This window comes from Haliotis asinina, chromosome 2 (genome assembly GCF_037392515.1).
Source record: "Haliotis asinina isolate JCU_RB_2024 chromosome 2, JCU_Hal_asi_v2, whole genome shotgun sequence".
Classification (NCBI taxonomy): domain Eukaryota; kingdom Metazoa; phylum Mollusca; class Gastropoda; order Lepetellida; family Haliotidae; genus Haliotis; species Haliotis asinina.
In genome coordinates this window covers 12,450,251-12,465,856 of record NC_090281.1, presented here as the reverse complement: position 1 = coordinate 12,465,856, position 15,606 = coordinate 12,450,251, and the positions used below count along the sequence as shown (strand labels likewise).

The 15,606-nt window shown below is 41.7% G+C and overlaps 1 pseudogene; it reads right to left on the bottom strand.

The window, feature by feature from the left end:
• Positions 1-352: 352 nt before the first annotated feature.
• Positions 353-6,985, bottom strand: LOC137273860 (bromo and FHA domain-containing protein DDB_G0267958-like; annotated as a pseudogene).
• Between the last annotated feature and the right edge of the window lie 8,621 nt (positions 6,986-15,606).

The window sequence follows — 15,606 nt, the reverse complement described above, 5'->3', positions numbered from 1 at the left end:
TAAGCCTCTGGCATTTTCATAAGGTTGAATACAGCAGTGACGTTTCTAGTTCCAAAATGCTGTTGACAATGACTCTACTAAAGCTGATATTGTAAGCTGATATTGCAATATCTTGGAACTACAACAACTTTGACTGATCATGTGCTTTGGAGGCACGGTTTTGAAGCGTTTGCCCAAACCAAGGGTAGGCAGTCTTTCTTGAACTTATTTTGAAAGATCTGGTATTCTCCAAAATTAAGCTGAACATGTTCAGTGTTTTGGGACCACGTTATACATTATCAGAATCAGACTTGTCATGTGCTCTCTCAGAGGTTCTTTTCCACAGACGACATTACAGCACAGCGCACTGCTCTTAAAACTGCACATGTGGACTCTTGTTTCTACAGAATTGGAGAGTTGGATTGATCATTTGCCTTCATCACACTATTTGAGTCAATTAAGCGTTAATGTGAATGTTGGCAATTATGTTAACCTATCTTTTGACTTTAGTCAACGAGTGACAAAAGATTATTATCCTCTTCAAATCTGTTGTGTTTGTTGACTGTTCAGTGCACTGAATATACTTTAATGATGTTAAATTGTAAACAATATCAACCTGTGAACTGTTTAACTTTTAACTTCAACACACAGTTTTCTTTTGAAACTGAAAGATTGTCACAAATGTGACACAGAGACATTATTTATCGTTTAATTTGCATGTTTTTTTTAAATAAAATGTTGTTGGATCAGAGCGTCTGCAAGCCACAATTTTGTAATGAATAGCGTCAAATCCTGTATGAATTTGTTCACTTGTCGAATTTTTCTAATGCTATATCATGTTCACTAAGAAATCATCATGACAACTTATCAGCTGCAGCATGTGAACAGACCTGTTGAAGGAACAAGATCTAGTGGGAGGTGGGTAAAACGAGAGGTTTCATGAATCGGAAGAGATGGAGAGATGACGGGTGGGCAATGGAGAATCTGGGGGGTCAGTGGATTGAGATTGTATTCTCTAGTGTGTGTTTGTTCAAGCATTTTTTAGATGATTTTTTAGATGAATCACATATTGTTATGTAAAAACATTACCAGATAGATCAAAGACTGGACTGTTGATTTGAGCATGTATTCCAAATTTATGACGACGGTCTGTAATTAATCCAGTCATTGAATCATGAGTATCTATCTGTACAACTGGAAAACGTGAGTTAGTGAGTTTACTTTTATTTCACACTCGGCAGTATTCCAGCTTTATGGCGACGGTCTGTGGACCAGACAATACAGTGATCAAAAGCATGAGCATCGATCTGCGCAACTGGGAATCGTTACATGTGTCAACCAAGTCAGCAAGCCTGACCACCTGATCACGTTAGCTCTTATGGCAAGCATGTGTATTCTACCCCGAACCTTCACAGGTCTGATTTGGGATGAACATGAAAGTGCCTTTGAATAGTGATTCACCCGAACGAGTCGTCTCTTTTGGTGTCGGTGGCGGTGTTAATCTTTTATTTCGAAGTGATGAGGTCTTTCATGGATTCTGCCAACTGCCAACATCGTATATCAGCGACGGCAAACGCTATTCATGCTCACATACTCGATTAGGTGCGGTGGAGTAGGCAAGTGGTTAAAGCGTCCGCTCGTCATGCTGAAGACCCGGTTTCGATTCCCCAAATGGATGTAAAGAGTAAAGCCCATTTCTGGTGTCCCCGTCCATGATATTATGGGAACATTTCTGAAAAGCGGCGTAAAACTAAACTCTCTCACACACACTCACCGTGACTGTTATATATCTGAACACCATCGTGATACATGTGTGCAATACTGAATACAAAATATGACGTGATATAATGTTCACGTTATGGCAAATTCATTAACACAGGCAACACGGCAACAAATTTTTCGAATTGGAATTCGTCAAATCAAACTAAGAAAATATTTGTTTCTGTTGAAGGTTTATTTGATTGAAGGGAACCGTTATGTAATTTCTTTGAAATCATAAATACCATTTTGATCTTGAACAAAATTGGAAAAACATAAAATCTGCCCAGAAAGACAGGAGATATATTATTTTAAAAAACTTTATAGAACACCCAAGCTGATTATATGATTTGATGCGAGCTTTCTTTAACTTCTTTAGAGTAATATGAGTGACGTGTTTTGAGCCCAGTATGACCTGGCTGTGGTTGGTAATCAGAATTTTTACAAGGTAACGTTTTCGTCAAGTATGCCGAACAAAAGTAGAATATTTTTAGCCACGTTGCATGTTTGATGCGATACTTCAACAGTTGGTTCTTGTCATTTTTCGTCTGCTTCCTATCTTCCTCGACTGTATTTCTTCTCTCCTTCAACATTGAGGTGAATAATCTACTAACCTCTTCCTTTCCCACTCGTCATTAAGCTCACGCTTCTTCCTAAATAACGTAGGGGGTGTAGTAGTAGTAGTTGGTGGAGTTGTGGTCGTGTCCGGGTCTGCTGCTGCCGTTGTTGTAGTAGTTACTAGAGGCGTTTTAGCTGTCGTTGTAGTAGTAGGAGGGAGCGTTGTAAAAACATCAATTACCACATTCTCCGTCGTTGTCGTGTCCGGGTCTGCTGCTCCCGCCGTTGTTGTAGTTACCGGGGGCGTTGACACTGTAGCTGTCAGGGGAAGTATTGTAAAACCAGCGTCGTTTGTCGATGTAGTTATATCCCCCATGCGTTTACGTCTGTATATTAAGTCAAGTCGAGCGGAAACAGGCCTTGGGGAACGCCATGCATTTTGGTGTTGATGTAGGTCATATCGCCTTCTCTTTGTTGTGCAAGACAAAGAAGAGGTACTAGTTTCTTGCACCAGGGTGGAACACTCCTGGTCGATAGAAAGACAACTTTGGTCTATCTGGCTTCTGTAAAATATGATTCAAATCGAAATGTTCCACAAATGTCAACATGAAAACCTATATGAACAGTAAAGGGGAATGTGTTAAAACAGCGGTTGCTAGTGGTATATTATAATCCCTAAGAAGTCCGTAATGCCGGGATAATATAATATCACACTTGATATCGAAACGTTCATGACAGACGAGTACGCATACGTCAACATAGCTTCTGTTTGGTGTTTGTTTGTTCAACGCAACACTCAGCAAAATTACAGCTATGATGCTGCGCTCTGCATATAACCTGAAGATCTGGGTTACAATCATCCTCGATATCTCCAGGGTATACGTTCCGATAAGTCCACTATACCCTGGACGCATCTACTGCTCTGCCCGATAAATTTATTACCTCCCTTTGCTGGCTCCGCCTTCTCACAGTAGCCAGTCAGCTAGGCCGCCGTTATAACCAAGCTTGCCAGTGTCAGCAAAGGTAGCGGTCGCAACTGCGAAGGTTTGCTTGCAGTGCGACTTGGATTTTAGAGAAATCATACAAGCAAATTGACAGGTCCGAAACTTTAAAACAAGATATGCAAGAACGCCTTCTACCTCTTCCAGAGAACCTCTGCATGGTTTCTATTGCCAAGTCTAATCGGTTAGATAATTCAAAAAACGAAAGTGAGTTGTGATTGGTTCGCTCGACTTCCCAGCGTAGACACCTGATTGGATCAAAAGACAGTCAAGGGAGGTAATAAATTTATCTGGCAGTGCCGTAGATGCGTCCAGGGTATATAGGAGACTTATCGGAACGTATACCCTGGAGATATCGAGGATGGGTTACAATTGGCCTTCGGCAACCCATGCTTGTCGTAAGAGGCGACTAACGGGATTGGGTGGTGAGACTCACTGACTTGGTTGATACATTTCTTCATAACCCAGTGATGCAGATGGATGGATGATTATGATGTTGATAACTGGATACTAATTCTAACCCGGGTCGTCACGGGTGCTCTGTTTGAAAGGGTATGTACACCAAACATGATTGTGACAGGCAAGAACTTCAATCTAAGCTGAGGAAACGGATGAGCTACGAATAGTATTAATGATGATAAATGTACACAACATATATAATCCGACACCTACCGATATGCAGACCCCAGTCGTTTCTTTACATCATGAAACCATATTTCCAGGTGGTCGTATTTAAGTGCAGGTACATGAAGTCATTTTTACTATGTGCAAAGTTATTTTTTTTATTTATTATGTTTTACAGATTACAAATGAAATGCAGCAGAGAGGGTTCGGGTGATCCTGGCACAGTCAGGCCGGTGAGGCTCATCATCAGCTCAGGGCCCTCGCCCCCTCTACACGCAGCCCAGACAGCGAATGGGACTTCTCCCAGGAAACACTGCCTAGTCGAACCCACCAAGAACTTTTCGGAGAATATGGAGGCTCCCCAACACTGCAGCCTTCTGCATTACCCAGATTGTCAGAAGGGCTGTGCTCCCGGTGGAGAACCCGGGCACTCTCCTCATCTGCGACAAGAGATCAGGAGGTACCAAACCAAGGGCACCGAGAACAATGGGGAGCCTGACGACAGTGTACTTGGGATGCAAGCGAGACATTTCAAAGGCGAGGTCCGCATATTTATCATGCTTTTCCTGAATCTTGCCAATCACATTGCTGTCAAAAGGGACAGAAAATTCAATGATATAAATAATTTCATTGGTTTTATCAAAAAGGACAAGATCAGGTTTGTTAGCTGGAATTCGTCTCAGGCTGTATATTGCCCTATTCCAGAGAAGCTTAAAAGCATCATTTTCCAGGACGCCCTGGACATGTTCAGGGTCGTACCATGGATGGACCTCGGAGTCAAAGCCACAGGCATGGCGGAGACGATAGTAAAAGCAGCGAGCCATGCCATCATGTCTTTTAAGATATGCTGTTTGTGCCAAGGAAGGGCATCCACTGACAAGGTGTTGGACAGTCTCTGTAAATTGATTGCAAAGACGACATTTCATATTGATATTTTCTTTAAGAATAACATTCTGGCGATTGCGAGTGGGAAGTGACTGGTCCTGAGCAGCAAAAAGGAAGCCCTCAGTTTCACATTTGAGACCAGCCGACTTCATCCAGGCGAAGGAGTCGCTTGGATTGCTGTTCTGTTCCACACACTGCATCTACACACGATGCAATGGCTTCTCAGACAGCTTCTCCACAAAGGACCGACTCTGGGCAGACTTGGTAAAGGACTTCACCTGGTTTACTCCCATCGCTGCACCGTCCAGCAGTACATCACCGTGAGCAAAATCAACTTCAAATTTCAGATTGTGTCCAACAACCTTGGCACGCTTAAAATGGCTGTGGAATTCCTTGCTTTCATCATGAGTCTTGACGTGCATCACCAGAGGATCATCCGATAAATAAATATGTGCAAAAGTGCACAATAGAATTCTATCATGAAGAGCTTCCAGATTAATCAAACCCCGACCTCCCGAATTGATTGGCATGTATAAACGATTAAGAGAGGAACGAGGGTGGTGTGCTCTGTTATCAGACATGATCCTTCTGGTCAGGCGGTCAAGACTCTGGATGTCTTGTTTTGTCCAATCAACTACTCCAAAGGAATAGGAGAGGACTGGCACAGCAAAGGTATTGGTGGCTTTGACTTTGTTTCGAGCATTTAGCTCGGAGCTCCAGATTTTCTTTAAACGAGATTTATACTCGGCCCGAAGTTTATCTTGAATCTGGGCATTCTGGAGCTTGTCTCGAACTTGCATTCCAAGATAGGTGTAGGGCTGATCTTCCACGAGATGCTCAATAACTCCTCCCCCTTGTAACTTGACCGATCCATCATTAGTTACCTTGCCACGTTTCAAATGAAGAGTATTACATTTGTATTACATTATTATTATTATTATTATTATTTTGTAGTTTAAGGCTTTAAATTACAACTTTCATTAAAATCTCCACCGCCAAAAGAATATCAAAGCATGGTGTATTCGCATATTCAGTTTTATAATTTGTCGTCATCAGTTCATGGACAGTTATGAGGCAGTCCCCTTACACTCAGCATATTTTTTTAAAAAAAACATGTCATTTACACTTAAAAGATCAGTACATTCCAGTCAGTAGTAACTAACACCAAACACTGTCCCCGTCAATTCCTGCCTTCTTTAAACTTTCAATAAATTCTTGCAATATGCGCCTTTCCGGTAAAACGCGAATTACATAGAAGCAATCAAGTTTTGGACTTCCAACTCTGACTGGGCCACCGTGTGACATTCTACCCGTGTAAAAGGGTGTTATACTTAATATTTTATTGTCCCTAAACAGTGGGCCAAATACTGATGTCCATTACTGTGGTACGCGTCTGAATGAGGCTCCAGCGATATCGCGTACGATCTGTCTGTTTGGCTCTGGCCGAACCTCAGCATTTGAGAATAGGCTTGGTATCTCATGTGCTTCTGGTATGTTGATTGTGACTGCATTCCTATCGAACCTGTTGTCAGGTTCAAGATCCATTTTCAAGAACATGAATGGCAGCGGTTTCACATGAAAAATGTGATACCTATAATAAAGTGGCAGAAAAGTCAATTTTGTGTTGTCATGATAAACACGTATAATACACACGCCACCTCATTACTACTACGATATTTCATGTAGATGGTTTTGTCAATAGCTGTAAGTTTGAAATGTCTCTCTCAAGTTTTCACTGTTTCGAATTTCATTACTGATATACTGTGATATAAAACGCGTCATTGATAATATTTGTTCAAATGCAATTACCCGGTTAATCAATTAATATACAGCAACTGGTTTGGTACTGAATGTGTATTTATTCCTATTCCTGGCGGCCCACTGTAGGCATGCAATTGATTGTACAGAACTTTGAACGGATAGTCCATCTGTTTAAAATATAACAATGTGCTGGGCACATGTTTAGCACTATTGACATTTGAAGTCTGCATCAATGAGTTGGCCAATGGTCAGTGTGTCAAGAGTAACACAGCTCTGGTGGAACCAACGAGGACAATCGGAGCATCCAACCCACTCATCGCCCTCAATGTCCCCAAACACATGGAACAAATGTCCTCCTCCTCCAAAGCATACACATCACCATCTTCGTCATCATCGTAGGGAATCTGCGAATATGACATGTCCTCGTCACTGTCCAAGTTAGCTGCTTCACGTCTTTCGAGTCGTTGTGCTTTCTTTTGTTTAGCAATTCTTTTTTAATTCTCTTTCCATCTTTTTCTCATTGCGAATTGCTTGGCGTGCAATTGTGTCAGCCTCTCGCTGTTTCTTCTTCTCCCTTCTTTTTTCCTTCTTTCTTTCATCTCATTTTCAGCAATAACTCTGCTTTGTTTTTCAAGCAGCCTCTCTCTGATGTCCTCCCCAGACGCAGATTGCGGTAGGAGAATCTTTACTCTCTTGTTGGGTCGCTTTAGGACTTTTGGGACAGCGAGATGTCTATCAATGTTAGTCGGGGTAGTGGTGTTGCTCTTTGGAATATCAGTGGGATTGGTTGTTGCATCAGAGGGGTTGGGTGTTGTATGAGGGGAGACAGGGGATATTCCTGAATGGGAGGGCGAAGCCATAGTTTCCTGAGTTTTGTCTTGAAACACATTGCTTGGGGCCAGTTTTAAACTAGATGTAACCTTAGCTTTGTTGAATGGAAAGAGGCCGGATTGGTTAAAACCTTTAATAGCATTTTCGGCAGTGGCTGACAATTCCCACACACCGCTGAACACCCTCGTAAAGACCGACTTTATCACGCTCTCCCTAACATGTTCATCTTGATATTTTCTGACTGCCTGACGCCATGTGTGTTTCAAAGAAGAAAATAGAGACAAATCTAAAGGCTGGATGATATGCGAGGCATGTGCAGGGAGACAATATAAGATGACATTACTGTCTATGCACGCATTACACGCATCAAGAGTAAAGTGAGTGGAGTGGCCATCAACAAACAGAACTACTGGCTTCTTGACCCCACAGCGATTGACATGTGGTATGAACATTGTGTGGAGCCAAGAAGCAAACAGCCCTGAGTCCATCCACCCACTCTCACTCCTGCCCAAAACTGCAGATTCAAATCCCTATAGTGGATTATAATGAAACCTACTCCCGGGATACACTATAATAGGGGGAACATACGTCCCAGCCGCACTAGCGCAGGCCAGAACCGTTACCTGGGATTTGTCTGAGGATGAGAAATAATATACATTTTGGCATCCTTTCTCTGCAAGAACTTTGCCACTCTTTGGACAAAGGGGAACCCTGACTCATCAGCATTGAAAATGCGTGATAGTTCGCTTAGCAACTGCGCATCTGCACTTTTATTTAAATACTCAGAAAGCGTATCAAACCATTGGTCTATTTTTTCTGTTATAACCATGGCCCTTTCCTTTGCCAACTGCAAAGGTGTTTTGATTGACAATGTTGGGTTGTGTCTAAGAAAGGCAGAAAACCAGTCTTTACCTGGCCTATTGTTCTTAAAGGGATTGGGGCGATTTGTTTCCTTTAAAATGTTTTGAACAGTGTCAAGGAGCTGCTCCCTAGTCCGCCCGTACCCAATTTGGGAAAGAGAGAAAGTTTCTGTTCCTCTTCTTGCAACAAGACAAGGGGAGGGCCCTTTTGGAACTCAATATGGACCTTGTTCATTAGTTTATCGTGAAGAGTACTTCTTGGGATACCATAACTTGTGGCAGCCTTTCTAACGGAAATTCCACTGGTTTTAATGGCTTCTATCGCCCTTTTCACGTTATCAACGCTGTAGGTTGGTTTATTAACACTTCTTCCCCTGTTTATTTTGTTGCAGAACCAACAGTTCGTTATGATAACAATAAGGACTAGTGCAAAAGAACGTATGATTTTCTTCAGAGAAGATTATAAAATGTTACCATGTTTAATATTCAGTTTGTTTTGATTTACAAATTATTTGGATTGATGTAAATTTACTTATTTATTGAAATGGGGGATGAGATTGTTATTTCAAATGTGTCAGATTGAAAGTGTCCGAGTATTGCCCTCCCTTTGTCATGCATAGAGGTAGTAGCCGGACAGGGCATAAAACGCGCTATGTTTAGAATTTAGTGCCATAGTACTTCGAAGCCGGCTACTTGCATTCACTAGAGTAATTATGTCCGTTACATTTTATCTAACAAAAGTTGTGAGGAGTACATGATCTTAAAACCGGAAACGACGTTGCTTAGCTGAAGTGTAAGACTATGAGGGGGCGTGGCATTCAATTAGGAAGGCAGGTATTGGACACTTTGCACTGGGGTGTTACCTCTAGCAGACGAATTTTTTTGTGACGCAGGGTGGAAGAGGAATATATATGCGTGTAAATGCTGGGCATTAGCACTTAACCTAATTAGCTATAAATCCATGTTTAACGAGTGTCCGAGTACTGTAACTGCCGCTACCCACAGGGGCTTGTATCGCTTTGAAACGGCGTTCGAAAGACATATAGATGTATAGACCCTACCCTAGTACTATACTGGTTGGAAACAAAATATACAGTGGAAATGGCCAATCGGATGGCCCGAGTCTGTTTGTGCGGATCTGCTCAGTTCACTTGAATGTCAAGGTCGCTCATGGCCGACATGTGAGTAGGATAGCCGGCTATTTTGGTGAAAATGCTTGCTTACTGTCGAAAAAATGACATGTAGATGTTGTAATAAGTTTTCCGACCCTCGGAATACCGCGGCCGATCGAATCCAGCCCAGCGCTGGTGCTGCCAACGTGGCTGGAATTAATAAACGAATTTATAGTCTGGTTCATAATTATTGAGAATTTTTCTTCTTACTTTGAGCTATCCTAACACCTCAACTGATTCACTGATACTTAAAACTAAGTAATGGTATAAGGGAGGTAACTCATCTTGGCCTACTGAGTATAGTACAATTAGAGTTACCTCCCCTGAATTTGTAGCAGACGTCATTTTCCTCAGCACTGTCAACAATGTCTGCTGAAGATAAAAGAAGGTTGATTTTTGAGTTGTGTAATCAAGGAATTTATGATGTAAATACATTGGCAGAGAGAACAGGAACTCCTCTTTCTACTGTGTATAGGATTAGGAAGAATTTTAAAGAGGGAAAGGATTTTGGGCACCAGAAAGGAGCAGGGAGACCCAGAAAATTGGACTTCTCAGATCGCGTCCGGCTGGGAATTTTAGCGTCTAAAAAGTAAAGGGCAAGCATCTCCAACATCAGGTATGAAATGATAGAAAGGGGATCAACAGTTGTATCAAAATCTACAGTTAGAAGAAATTTGATTGATCTTGGATGGGAGAAAAATACTGGAATTCCTTCTCCTCTCATGAAACAAGAACATAAAGACAGGCGTGTTGAGTGGTGTTTGGCACATGAAAACTTTGACTGGGAAAATGTGATTTTTACTGATGAAAGCTTAATATGGGTATGTCCCAATAATGTGAAAATATGGACAAAGTCTGCGTCAGGACCGTTGTATCGACGACCTAAATACAGCCCAAAGTTTCATGTATGGGGAGGGATATCCTTATTAGGAACGACCCCGCTGTGTGTGTTTGAGGGAAATCTGACAAGTCAACGCTACACTAACATATTAGATAATTTTCTCCTTCCAAGTGCACATGTGTTTTATGGAAATGACTGGATTTTGCAGCAAGATAATGATCCTAAACACATCGCAAAACATGCCAAGCAGTGCTTTCAGGAGAAAAATGTGATTGCATTACCATTTCCTGCATATAGTCCTGACTTAATCCCATTGAGAACATTTGGGGGATGATGAAGGAATGTGTGAATCAAAAGGGGTTGACAAAAATTGAAGACATGAAGAGAGAAGTGGTCCGATACTGGGACAGCATAACTCACGAGACACTAACCTCTCTGATAGGAAGTATGCCTACCCGTCTTAGACTGTGCGGTGAAGCTCAAGGAGACTTGATAAAATATTAAATTGTTACCTACACAACATGAAAAGGTCAGTTCACTTTCACAATACATTCAATTTTATCTGATTTGTTCTCGTTTAATAATATGAAATGCTTTAGCTATTCTCAATAATTTTGAACCATACTGTAAAAGGTGAGTTTTCGCCGTATTGGGTGATCCATGATTTTGGCGTGAAATTGCGGAGGTAGCTGTTTTCGATTATTCGTAGCGTATAACTTTTGAAATAATGATCCGATTGTGACCATTTATAGCTCATTTTGTAGGGAAATCATCTGGCTTTCGATCCGTTGGCCTCGATGGGACCTTAAAAATATTTTACGCGGTAACATGTAACTTTGATCGAGGAGGGGGTGGTTTCCTCGTTACATCCCTTTCCTTTTATATAGTACTAGGGTAGGGTCTATACATCTATATGTCTTTCGAACGCCGTTTCAAAGCGATACAAGCCCCTGTGCCGCTACCGCTCTATTTCTGCAAGGATTTATCACCGTTCATTGAGGTCTGAACTATATTTATTTAAAGGCTTTTTATCCGTGCCACGCGGTGCCATAACCTGTAGTTCTAAAAGGGACAATAGCAGGCCAATTTCTCGTCTTTTAATAAATCATACAAACTTTAGTTCCTCTGTAAGTGCCAAGGCATTTTGTCTGTCCCACCAAGTCGGCGAGCCTGACCATTCCTTAGTCGTTTTTTACAAGCATGGGTTAGTGAGGACCAGTTCTAACCCGGATCTACGCGGGTATTGTCAGTTAAAACATACATGTAAAAGACTTTAAATCTGATAGGTGTACTCGCTTGATTCCGTCTCCAGGTGAGACTGTGTGAAGTACACAAGTTCATCTTATAAAGCCTGCACTGGTGGCGCCACCTGGCCCCAGTTGATTGACAGTGCATCCTGGTCAATAGAACAAAGTGCAATGACATACGGCATAACATGTAGATGCACATGTCTCCCGTCGCATCTGCACAATATAGAATTAAGGCGGAGCCTGTTGCCACATGTCGCAGATCAATATGTCTGGCCCACATTGGCAGAGGTTTTCAGTTACGGAATGTAAGAAACTAATACATAAGAACTACAGATAAATATTTAACTCCAGCAAATACAGATAAATATTTAACTCCAACAATATCACGCCGAGAGACATCAAACCTGGGCTTGGCTCATTGTACTAATGTTGGCAATCTGGATCCTCGGCGAACACTTCAATCACATGGCGGTGATCTGAAAACAATCGAATCTGGACCAGACAATCCAGTGATCAAGAACAAGAGTATCGATCTGCGCAACGATGTGTCAACGAAGTCTTTACTAAGAAAGTGAAATCCCAAATATGACATGTTACTGGTTTCTTGGCCAATATACTATTAGATAGTAAACCATCCTCGATACCTCCAGCGTATTTAATGTAACCGATTAAACTTGACAACAAAAAAGATGCAGCGGTTCTCTGAAGGAGGCATATATATATATATTTTTTAAAAGTTTCGGACCTATCAGTTTGACTGTATGATATAGCCAAAACCAGAGTCGCACCGCGAACAAACCTTAGCAGCTGCGACTTCTGTCTTTGTTAACACTGTAAAGCTCGGTTGTAATTGTGGCTTAGCTGATTGGCTACAGTGAGAATGCCGAGCCAGCAAAGGGAGGTAATAAAATTATAGGGTCGACCCGTGGATGCAGGGTATAGAGGAGATTCATCACACATACCATGGTGACATCGAGGACGATCGGGTTGATAAAATATTAGGTTTGGGCAGTGTTATAACAACCATGACAGACGGGTAATGTTTCCATACTTGTTGTATACACACTTTTGTCCGGAATGGGAGTAACAAGTCCCATGCTGTGATGGAACAATGATACTATTTAAGTTTAATTTCTTTTAAGCAAGGTACCGAAGAAGCCTAAGGCCACTAGTACAATACAAGCGTGTAAGGCCACATAATATTTTAAACAGAGTTTTTGTTGTTTAATTCCTGATAGATATACCTTGATAGATGTTTTCTTTTTTTTAAAATGTAGATTTGTTGCTGTCAAAAACAACTTTAATCTCTATTCACAAATGATTGACACGGTAAAATGGACGGATGTATACGATTCTTAAATAGTGAAAATGGGGACGAACTAATAGTGGTACTCATCTTCTATCACCCCTGAATCATAATATACACAGTATTTTGTCAGGGAACATGACACGTCTTTTTCTATATTTAATTCATGGGATGTACATGGTAATATTGCAATTGCTATCCTAAGCGTTTTAACGTTAATAGCAAGGAGGTAATGTTCTGCCCTAAAACCTGTTTTAATTTTAAAAAGGTGCTATACGCCAAAGACCCGGGTTCGATGCCCGACAAGGGTAACACTCGACCGTTTTGTGTTTGTGGGTTTTTTTTAAAGTTTCTTTTTTTCGCAACGGGGGTATGGGTGGTGGCCTTTGGAGGGTAGTGATTCTATTTTCACGTAGAATACAAGGAATGTAGACATTGTATATTTCTGTCTGCGTCATGTAGGACTGTATGACAGCATGTTCACTCAATACGGCGATCCCTCACTCATTCGTCACCACTCGTCCCTTTCCGTAACCTATTCGGCTTGTCTCTGAATAACACGAGTTGGTGAGGAATCTCCATGGAATGTCCCTTCTGCACCCACAGGCAAACTGTAACGCAAATGGGTTGGTCAGAGAAAATGACCAGTCATATGCGCGCGAAGCGAGCAAAGGTTGGCAACATACCATCCTCGCTTCAGTTCGAAAAATATTTTTCATGTCAAAATAAAATATCGCCACCATCAAAAGTGTATACCCATTTCTTCACTGGGTTGTGCTCTCACTTTTCCAACCTCATGTTCAACAATTACAGACATGAAATATTTTATTCAACATTTTCACCGTGGGGGCATGGTGGGCGAGCTGGCTAAGGCGCCAGACAAGTGATCCAGCGAGGTTGAGGTTTCGGGATCGAGCCCACCTGTGACCGGGTGTAAAAACCTTGGAGTCAACTTTGTGTGCAGACTCTTTCAGTGTTGTCACAACCCCTAGTGTACAGTACACAATCCTGTGCACTTAAAAGAACCCACGAATCCGTTGGTATATGACCAGATGGTGGCCACATGAACACTTGCATACACCTAGTTGCGGGTACAGCAACGTGCAGTAAACTTGGACAAAGTGCTGTGACTATGTGTCCCAGTCCACCCAGCTGTCAAATGGGTACCTCGTTAGGATGAGAGAGCCACAATAAACTCGGTGCGCCTAGTGGCAGCAAGAGTTGTATACTCCCCAGGGAGTTGAGATTGAAATACGATGTGCTGTTGAGATTGACATCCGGTGATCGAGGGAAAAATACCTAGCACCTAGAGAAATTGCCTTGCAGTTTGATTTGTGCGCTATATAAGAACACTTATAACAATAATAAAAATCTTCTAAAATCAGACCGTTCTTCGCCTCCATTTCCATTTCTAGCTTCCGGTTCAACGAAGTGAAGGAACAGGTTGGTATTATTCCATATGGAGTACAGTTATCTCCCCTGATTCAATCGCCCATTACCCCAGAAGTGTTTTATCATGTAGAATCAATGTTATGAAAATTCTAACAATAGCGACGACACATAGGACAAATAAACTCCAACAGGTTCATGATAAAATTAGGCAATATGGTATTTCTTTTTAATTTCTGCTTTTTCTTGTCCCGTCACTCCGTTCAACCGGAAGCTAGAAGGGGTGATGGAGGCGAAGAACGATCTGAATACCACGCATGGCACTTAAAATGTTGAATCAAACATATTTCACGTGAGTAATTATGAAACATTCTCACGTGAAGAAATGGGAGTTAACCATTAACTTTATTCCGACATGAAAGGTATTTTTCGATCCGATGGAAGTACTCCTTTCGATTCGATGAAGTACTCTGCAAATATTTGCTTGCTTCGCTTTCATATAAGAAGCTTTGACTTATTTCTATGCTGCGCAACACTATTTGCGCTACAGTTTGCCTGTGTCCCACCAGAAAGTGGTTGATTTTGATTTCAAATTCCAGACTCGCATCGATAGGATTTCCATGGTTTCGCCACGCGTTTCAGGTGTACATTGTCTTTCCTCTTTCACTGTCACTTTGTGACATCACTGACTTACACGAGGGTGGACCATGGCATCCTCACTGCAACTGGTTTCAAGCTGCTGATAATTACAAACTTTGACATGAACTATAGTACTTTTACCTTGAGCTCCCAATTCAACCACCCTGGGACATACACCTAACCCTTGAGGTACACTGTTATTCTCTAGCTGTTCTGTAATAGTCATTTTCCGCTATTGGGTGTTGACTAAATTGAAGCCATTGGCTTAATTGAAACTGGATGTTTACTAGCTGATCGGACAATACCAACACTGGAGGTATTCAAGTAACTCATGATTGTCTGCCACGATTCCGAGACATCGTTCAAAGGACAATGACGGAATAATTTGAGTACATTTGTACCAAGAATGACGGGAACTCTAGCACTAAACCCTGTGTCTTTCACTACAAGGGCTGTAATGACACACGTGCCACTATCGAATGCTACGATAATGGCAACCTCAATGTACCTTAAGTATGGCAATTTGTCACCTGTTGCACCACTGACTTCCAACTGAAACTCATCTAACCTGAGCAACTGAAGATCATTCATGGTATCACGGAAAAACGTTTTTGCAATAGTTGCACCTGTGACCCTATGTCAAGAAGACTAAACATTCCCTGCCATTAACAGAGTCGTGTGAACACTCAGACCAGCCATCCGATCATTGGAGCTATTCTTATCACTGACATCTGTTTGCTCCTCAACAGACG